The sequence below is a fragment of the Acomys minous genome, assembly GCF_964271855.1.
Source record: "Acomys minous genome assembly, chromosome: 13".
In the NCBI taxonomy this organism is placed as follows: Eukaryota; Metazoa; Chordata; class Mammalia; order Rodentia; family Muridae; genus Acomys; species Acomys minous.
The window spans coordinates 55318441-55327292 of NC_140495.1; the positions used below are offsets into that span (position 1 = coordinate 55318441).

Sequence of the window (8852 nt, forward strand, 5' to 3'; positions counted from 1 at the left end):
AACTCTAAATCCCCACACCCTACCACGATCTCCAAACGGGAGACGGAGAGCAACTGTTTCATGTCTGTTAGTTAAGCCTGGCGCATGGGAATGTGTTGGGCATTTTAGGAGAGAAAACACAGCGCTGAGCCTCTGTGACCAGCCCAGGTAGCTCAAGGCCACCCCACCACTCTTTATACGGGAGGTTGAGGTTTGGCAAAGGTGAAGGATCCAAGCATCTCCTCTGCCTTGAACACAGTTCAGAATGTCCCGAGTCGTCCATCTTAGAGACTGTCAGCAAAGCAAAGCTCACCTCCATATGGGAGGACAAACTTCATCCCTGGCCTACAGGACCGGAAGACCGCTGCACAGCGGCCATGCTCACTGCGCTGGGCGAGCTTCTCCCACTGGCTCTTGCCACACAGGAGAAGGCAGAGAGGATACAGCTTCACTCACATGCATCTGCAGCTGTCATGAGCTCTAGCTCATTCTCAGCCCCACCACAAAGGCACCCCCAAAACTTGGGCTCAACAGTGTGCCTTTTATTATTTCCATTAGATCCTGGTCTCCAGGGAAACAAGCGCCTTTTGCAGGGACGATGAACGGCAGGCGGTGCCTTTCAGAGACTGAAGCGGTTTGAACGAGAACGGCCCCCATAGGCTCGTGTGTTTGAATACTTAGTCCCTCTCCCCCACACACACGGGTGGAACTGTGTGGGAAGAGTTAGGAGGTGCCACCTTGTTGGAGGAGGTGTGTCGCTGGGGCCTGGCTTTGAGGCTTCAAAAGTGTCCATGCCCAGTGTGCTCTCTCTGCCTCTTGCTTGTGAAGCAAGATGTGAGCTCTCAGCTCTTCCAGCCACCGCACTTCTGCTCTGCCATCATGGACTCTGGCCCTCTGAAACCATAAGCTCGAATGAAACGCGTCCTTTTATAACGTCCCTTAGTCCCTGTGTCTTATCGAAACAATTGAAAAGTAAATAGACAGGGACAGAGTGCAAGAGTGTTGATGCGTCAGATGCAATGACTGGTTCGCCTGACTCTCCCCCCCCCATCTCCACTCCAGCATAACTCCTCACAAACAAACACCTCTCCTGCTCCAAGTCAGCTCATCCTGTCCCAGCCAGATGCTATCAACCAGCCAGAGGCTGATGGGAGCTGTTCAGCTGAGATAAGCATGGACACCTGTTCCCAAATGTACCTCAGCCCTGCAAAATGGACGCCAGCAAATTCCAAAGCTGAAAGCACACACAGTGGCCTGGCTCTTCCATGTGCTCCAGACAGCTTTGTGCTGAAAGCTTGGTCACCACCTTGGCTCTACTGAAAAGTGATAGAATGTCTAAGAGAAGGGCCTGGAGGAAGGAAGTTAGTGTGCTTGTGTGTGTGTGTGTGTGTGTGTGTGTGTGTGTGTGTGTGTCCCACTCTGAACAGAGCCCTTCTCTCACAACCTGCCTTGGTTTGAAGCTGAGAGCAATGGAGCCAGGTGACCAGGGACACCTCTGAAACATGAACCCCAAATAACATTTAACTGGTTTGTCTCAAGTATTTTGTCACAGTGTCAGAAAACTGACTAGAAACAAGACTGGCTGAAGGCTTCTGCGTGGCACTAAATTCTGAATCAACTGATGTGGAAGACTTGCAGAAGCAGTTCAGTCCCATCAGGAGAACCAGTGACAAGATGTTGAGGCTTAAGTGAAATTAACCAGCCAAAATCAGGGAAAGAAAAAACATTCAAGCTTGCAAGCCAAAAACACAGATATCAATAAAACTGATGGGAAATGGAGATGCCCTTCCTTCCTGGCCATCTCCGGGCGTCCTGTCACCTGTCATGCTGCTGCAGAGAGCTCAGAGGCTATTTTATTCATATCAGCATTTCTGGAACCCACACAATAAAGGCCAAAAGGCTGTCAGGCGCCTGACAGCACACCCAGGCTGTCTAGTGATGGTTTGTGTGGTCAGGTTCCTCCTGGAGGGTTTTCCTGTTTGTCTCCCCCTTCCCTACCAGGGAGACAGTGTGTGGCCACTGCTTGGATAACAAGAGCAGGACCCTGCTGTCACCTTTTGCTGTCACCTTCTCCTGAAGGGTGACCTCTATTTCTCATGAGTGTCATCCATTCCATTTTCCCTCCCGTCTTCTCTGTCAGAAGTGAGAAAACGTCAAAGCTTCCAATCACGCGCATTTTCGCTGTGCCTCATGAGGGCACAAAGCAGCGAATGACAAGTGAGCCTTCAGGACACCCAACTCAGAGTGTGTCGGATGGTAACCTATCGGTCTCCAAAGCAATAAAGCTTTGCAGAAGTCCCTGGGTGGGGAGGGGGGGAAGCAGCACTGGCCTAGCACAGGCCTTTGATCCCAGCACTCTGGAAGCTGAGGCAGGCGCATTTCTGTGAGGTCTGAGCCTGAGCCAGTCAGAGCTACATATTGAGATCAGAACCTGAAAGTCTCTCTCCTTGGTGTTTTCTTGGGCGCAGACCACTAGAAATCTCCAGCACCATTTTCTAGGAATCTCCCAGGATCACTACAATGTTAACCACACCTATCAATTTTCACAGAGAGCCTCAGTTTCTAAGATTCCCTTTGCACCTTTACACACAAGGGAAACACTTCCCGAGGACTGCACTCCACACCCCCAACCTCTAGTTTGCCTTAGTGTATCCAACCAGTCACAGGTGGAAATAAGTTCCACGCACAGAAGAGATCTGAGAGTTGTGTGGTACACAGTATAGTGAAGACACACTGACAAGACAGCCAAGACCCCATGGATGGGCAACATGGGTACCACTATTAGTCACCAATTAGACAGAGGCCACCAATGCTCCAAACAGATGTACCTTTTACCTAGGAATCCTTCCTAGAAATTCCTGACCCATAAAAACATGAAATGTAGATGAAATGAACAGATTAAGGAGGTAGATAAAAATGTAAAATGGGAGGAACTCAGTCGATGCTGGTCAGTAAAGATGAGTTGAATAAACCACATTTTGGCCACACTGAATGATACTACATGGTCCTTACAGTGGGTGTAAGTGATGGCTTTTTACAAAACAAAGCTTTCTGTGCCATGCAGCTGCTTTTTAAAATGTGCAATAATATGTATAGGATGCACTTTGTTCTAAAATATGTGCCTTATGTGTGTCAATGCACCAGGATGAGAGTCAGAGCCTGCCCTGGCTAAGGGTGGGAGATTACAGGCACCTGGGCTGATTTTTAGCTCCAGCTCAGAGAAAACCTAAATGGGCCCACTACACACAGTAGGAAAGGTTTGAAGAGTGGACCTCCTGGGGGGTGCCTCCTCTATGGGGACCCCAGTCTTTATCTTAGCGTTCTTCTGAACTGGCCTACCCAGGGGCTCATGGTTGCTTAGCTAGCAGACACCACATTCATCCACCACATGACCATGTGGGAGAATTCTTACCCCTTCTGGGAAACTTTCCCAGAAGCCTCTGAGTAGCCCCAGCTAACATTTTATTGGCAAGGGCAGGGCCCATTGCTCACCTGGAGCCAATCACTGCCAAGGACTACAGGCCACTGTCTTCCCCTCCTGACTCAGGGTGGGGAGCATCGACTCCTGTGAAAAGCCAGGTTCCCTTCCAGTCAAAAAATAGGAACCGGTGCTTAGGCAGCCACCAGGGGTGAAGGGAGATTTTTCTGCATATTGAAATATGGTCTGTTATTTGAAATCTTTTCTCTAAAATTTTCTGTATGTGTCACTGCTAATTGACTGGACTTAGAAATCTAGCTCTGAGTGTTACCTGTGAGGGTATTTCCTGGGGAGACCTACCCAGAATATGGGCGATATCATCCCATGAGTAGGGTCCTGAGCTGAAGACACAGCATGCCATGTGACCAGCTGCCTCAGCCTCCATCCCATGAGGGACTGGCTGGACCTCATACTGTGTGAGGCAAAATGACTCTTTCCTTCCTTATGTTGCTTTGCCAAGTATTTCATCACAGCAACAAGAAAAGAGATTAATATACTGTGTGTGAGTTTGAAGTCAACCATAAACATTTTAAACTCTAGGAAAGAGAATGGAGTGAAAAAAAAAAAAGAAAAAAACAAGACAGAAAAAATATGTATTCTCATTTACTTTGTTATTTTATGTCTTTTCCAAAATCTACATGATATGTTTTATAAGTGGAAAAATAAATTTTAAAATGCTCTCCCTCTTTTAATATTTACTAACTACTGTGTGACAGTTTTCTTGGGAAGATGTACAGAAAATCTACTCACCCTAGATACGGGACTCATGACAGACCACAGTACTGATACCACCAAAACCCAACTTGGCAAACCAGTGAGTTTTATTGGGGATACTTACAGGACCGGAAATGACAATAAAAGCAATTCCATTTGCTAGGCCTTACACACACCCCTTACTGGTAAATCCCAGAGACCTTGCAAGACAATCACCATTTCCACTATTTCTGTGCCGAGAAAGAATATTTAGGCATATAAAAGCTAAAAAGTTGTCCATAGGCACCGAGGTGAGAGGGACGCTACCCCGAGTCTCTCTGACTTTAAACTCTGAGTTCTATGCTCCTGTGTCCACACAACAGCACAAGGTCAGCGATGAGGAAGGCCTTACAGAAAACCCCCCTCAGGGCTCCTCCTGACCCACCACCCTGCAGAGAGGTGAGCCAGGACCTCATTCTCAGTTTAAAAGCATCAATGTTCTTGTTCCTCACCTCTCAGCTGCCAGAGGTGGGTGTCATCTATGTGTTGACGTTGTGGTAGCATCTGGTCCTTTATTTAGCAAGTGCTGATGAGCTTATGTGTATCCCGGAGCCCTCTTGTCTGCGGCGCTGTGAGCTGCTGAGATGCACTGGAGCTTCAGAAGCAGAAACTACATTCGGCAAGCCTGCTCCTCTCCCCCCAGTGACTCACGGTGTCCCGAAGCCCCGCCCCTCCCACTCCTTTTTACACACACTGTTTATTTCACACCAGAATACAAGAGAAACTCTCCTTTCTGTTCTGAATCATCATCAAAGGGAAGCAGACATTCTGACCTGCAGACATTCAAGTGGCCTCCAGGGGAAATTGGTCTAGGAAATGACTCCGTGTTTAACATAGCACGTGGCCCCTAATCTAAAAACTTCAAATGAGAAACAGCGAGGCCTTAGCTAACCACTGCGTGGAAAATGCCCCCTCTACATGCGTGTGTTCAATAAATGTTTCCCTTGTACTTAGGCATCATCAATCACCATCTGACTTAACGAGGGATTACTCATAGTTAAAGCACCCCATTAGCATTCAGAAATGTCTAACCTTGGGTAGTGATTACCCACAATTCAGCTTGTTTCCCACACCTATTTATTGAGCATCTATTGTGAACATGGCCTCATAGCGATGAAAGGAAGAGATATGAATGTGCCTTTGCTACAAATAGAACGAGGATGGGGTGGGAGGTGCGGTAGGGGAGTGGGGGGCGGGAATATGCTAATCGAACATCCCTGTAAGCCAATAAGGCTTCAAGTACCGTTTTCACTACTTAAATGTGAAACTTGCTATGAGGAAGCCAGTTAAACTGTTAGCATAAAGCAGCCAAGAATACTGACTCACTAGGCTATTTTCAACCCCTCGCGATTTGACCTCTGCTAGGGAAGAGGTTGTACTGAGCAGGGAACCAGCATAGAATGGCCAATGGCAGTCCACAGGTGGCCGCTCGCATCGAGGATGAAGCACATGCATACTTGTTTTTAAAAATTCACCAAGATTTAGCCTTTGGGCTTCTGAAGATTTATGTATAAGCAGAATTCTGGGGCAAAAAAAAATCATATAAAGATAGAGAAATCCATGTATTAATTTAACCTAAAGAAATTCAATACCATTTTGACTACCAGACTTGAGAAGCAGCTGCTTTTATAAGTTACCAAGACCTAAAGAAAGATGGTCCAAAAAGATGATTTAAATCTACCGTGTTCATTATTTTTACATTGCTATTATTAAACAGCCAGAAATATAAAGCAGGGACCAAATCGGTACACAAACAACTAAGTAAGCTTTAAAAATGTACAATTACTTTCTATATAAAGGTCATTTCTTCAATTACTTTTTGAATGAACATCTATCATACCAGGGAGTTTACCAATTGTGAATGTCTAGCTCCATTCTCTGGGCATGTTTAACTCCTGTGTGTGTGTGTGTGTGTGTGTGTGTGTGTGTGTGTGTGTGTATGTGTGTCTAACATTTTATTAATAATGCACTTTCTCCAGAGTTTATCCTGCCTGCTCTCCAAGAAGTCACTGTGGGACCATTGAGGACAAGGCCATTTCTACATCTGCACAGTGGGACCACCAGTGAACAAACAGAGGGGTGGATTTCTGAGGGAACATGGCAAGGCGCACATTTACAGTCCTTCTAAGCCACTCTCCATGTCTCGCTGAGACAGAGGATAATTACTGAATGCTTTTATGCTCCACACTTTATTTTTAACTAAATCTGTAAGTAGACTGCTGGGAAATGCCAATACTTCTGCTGGTTCATATTTGTCTGTGACGAAAAATTTTGCTTTGTAAAATAGTGGCCCAGATCGCAATATCTCTTTTTAAAACATAATTGTATTTATTTAGGGGTTATTTTTTGTTTAATGGAGGTTATTTCTGGCAACGTTTCCCTCCAGGGAAATTTTAGTAGCAGGAAGGAAGATCAAGCCAGTATTTGCTCTTGAATCTGAAGCGTGCCTTCCAGGGCTAGCTCTGTTTTTTCATGCAAACAGTAATTAGCCGGCCAATTCGCTACATGGGGACTTCACTGTGGGAGACACAAAGGTGTTGACAGAGCTGAGTCCTGCCAGAAACTGCTTCAGGACTAAGTCCAAATGGGAAATCCCTCCTATTACAGAAAACCCTATCCGGGATAATAGAGTTCTAATTAATGATTGAGACAGACCAGCTGTCTCCGTCGATTGACTTAATAGCTACTCGATATTCATCTGCAAAGAAGCGAGCTAACCACGGACTCGGGGCGGATCCTAACGCAATAGGCAGAGAGGAATCATTAAGCCGGGGCCCTCCTGGACCCTTGGAACACCTGTTGAACACCACAGCTTAGAACTTGACGAACTAAAGACTCCCGCATTTAACCTTGGGAGATTTTAGAGTTCATGGAAATGAGCTTGTGTACTTAAGGGTTTCCACCTTGCTTCGTCAACAAAACTGGTTACTAATTATTTATGAACCACAGAGCCAAAAACAAACTTTCTTACCTTAAGCAGTTAAGGAGAGGAGGGCAGAGGGGAGAGGCTGCCTTTGGATCGAGCCTCTTGGTACCTGTCCCTGCCTCCTGGTTCTCACACTGAGTGGTTTTTTTTTTTTTTTTTTTTAGTAAACTCAAGGATGCAACCCTCCTCTCCTTGGGGAGGGGTCACACCTTCCAGTAAAACAACGCTTTAGCATCCCCCCCCCCTCCGTGGAGTCCCAAGAGCCTAGCGCTGTCTAAGCACAGAGATCTGGCTTTCAATCCGGCCCTAAGCCAATTCAGACCCAGGGACAGAGTGACACCAGGGCCCCGGCCCCATGGCCACACTCTCCAAGAGTCCCGGGCTCCCTACGCTTTGAGATGCACGCGATTAGGCTCTGGAAGGGCAGCGGGCAATCTTCAAAGCTTCTGTCCGGGCACGCAATGCCCTCTAGTACCCTCCGAGGACCCCCGAATCCCGAGGTCCCTGATGCCTAGTCCTCTCCCTTGGCGAGCAGCTCCTGCAGCCCACCGGCTGTCTAGCTGTATTGGTCCGCAGGATCCGATGCCCCGGGGCGGCAAGACCCAGAGTGCGCAGGACTCACCTCCCCGCGCCCCCACCCCCGGGTGCCTGTGCTGCGCAGCCTCGCGCCGTGTCGAGCCCGAGAGTCCCTCCCTGCCCCGCGCGTCCCCAGCGTTAGCGAGCAGGTGACCAGAGCCGAGAGCCACGCGCACGTATTCCCACCCGAAGTCGCGCGTCCCCAGGCGCGGTGGCCTCTTACCTCCAAGCGGGCCGGGGCGGCCCCGCCAGGCCGGGCACCGACTGTGCTGGGGAGACGTGCCTCCCGCCGCCGCTGGGAGCCGGGGCGGCAGGCAGGCTCGGGGAGCTTCTCCCGGGCGGCGGCGGGAGGCGCTGCTCCCGCCGCTGCCGCCGGGGTCTCGGTGCTCCGCAGCCGCCGCGCGGGTCCCTCGGGTCCTGCGGGAAAGCCCGCCGATCGCGCCGCAAACTCTTGGGCGCGCAGAGCCGGGGACCGCTGCCGCTGCCGCCGCCTCCCCGCCCCGCCGCCTCCTCCTCCTTCTCCTCCTCCTCCCTCTTCTCTTCCTCCTCCTCTTCCTCCTAAGCCTCTAGGCTCCCGCAGCTACCCGCTCCCTCCTGGCCCGAACCCAGTCTGAGCCGCGCACTCAGCGCTTACACAGGGACATGGACCCTGCGACCCCCGGGCTCTCAAGGCGGGCGGCGGGGACACCCCTGCATCCCCAAGGCCCTGTGGGGCCGCAAGAGACGAGCTGGGGAGGGGGGGGGGTAGAACCGCTGTGTGTGTTGGGGGGGCGCAGTTGGGGTCGGGACTGGGCTTGGTGGATGGGTGGAGGTTGTGCTTGGTGCAGAACCGGGACGAGGGCAGGTTAGCTTGACATTGCGGAGGAGCCGGCCGGGGTCCCGTTAAAGTTGTCACTAGATGGGTAGCAAAGAATCCTGTGCCTCGGGTAAATAAAAACCATTGCACTGCCCGCTGCCACTCTGCTGTCACGGGGGTGGGGGTGGGGGTTGAGGTGCCTACTAGAACATGACTGTCTGTTGTCACCCTTGCCCAACTCTGACCTCTAAGAGCCAGCCACCAGCGCTTCTGTAACTTAGGTCACTGGGGACCTGGGTGGGTGAGGGGACACCAGGTGAGAAGAGGGCTCCGGGGACATTAGA

General features: G+C 49.8%; 1 protein-coding gene across 6 annotated transcripts in view; it reads right to left on the minus strand.

The window, feature by feature from the left end:
• Positions 1 to 8224, minus strand: part of NPAS2 (neuronal PAS domain protein 2) — a 178118-nt gene extending 169894 nt beyond the window's left edge. For 2 of the 6 annotated variants that reach the window (XM_084752941.1, XM_084752937.1), the window contains exon 1: positions 7182 to 7772. The gene's annotated coding sequence lies outside the window, so the exon portion shown is untranslated. Of the gene's footprint in view, positions 1 to 4662; positions 4681 to 7181; positions 7773 to 7935 lie in introns of those variants that run through there. The other 4 variants (XM_084752943.1, XM_084752939.1, XM_084752944.1 and 1 more) reach the window with 3 other exon arrangements.
• Between the last annotated feature and the right edge of the window lie 628 nt (positions 8225 to 8852).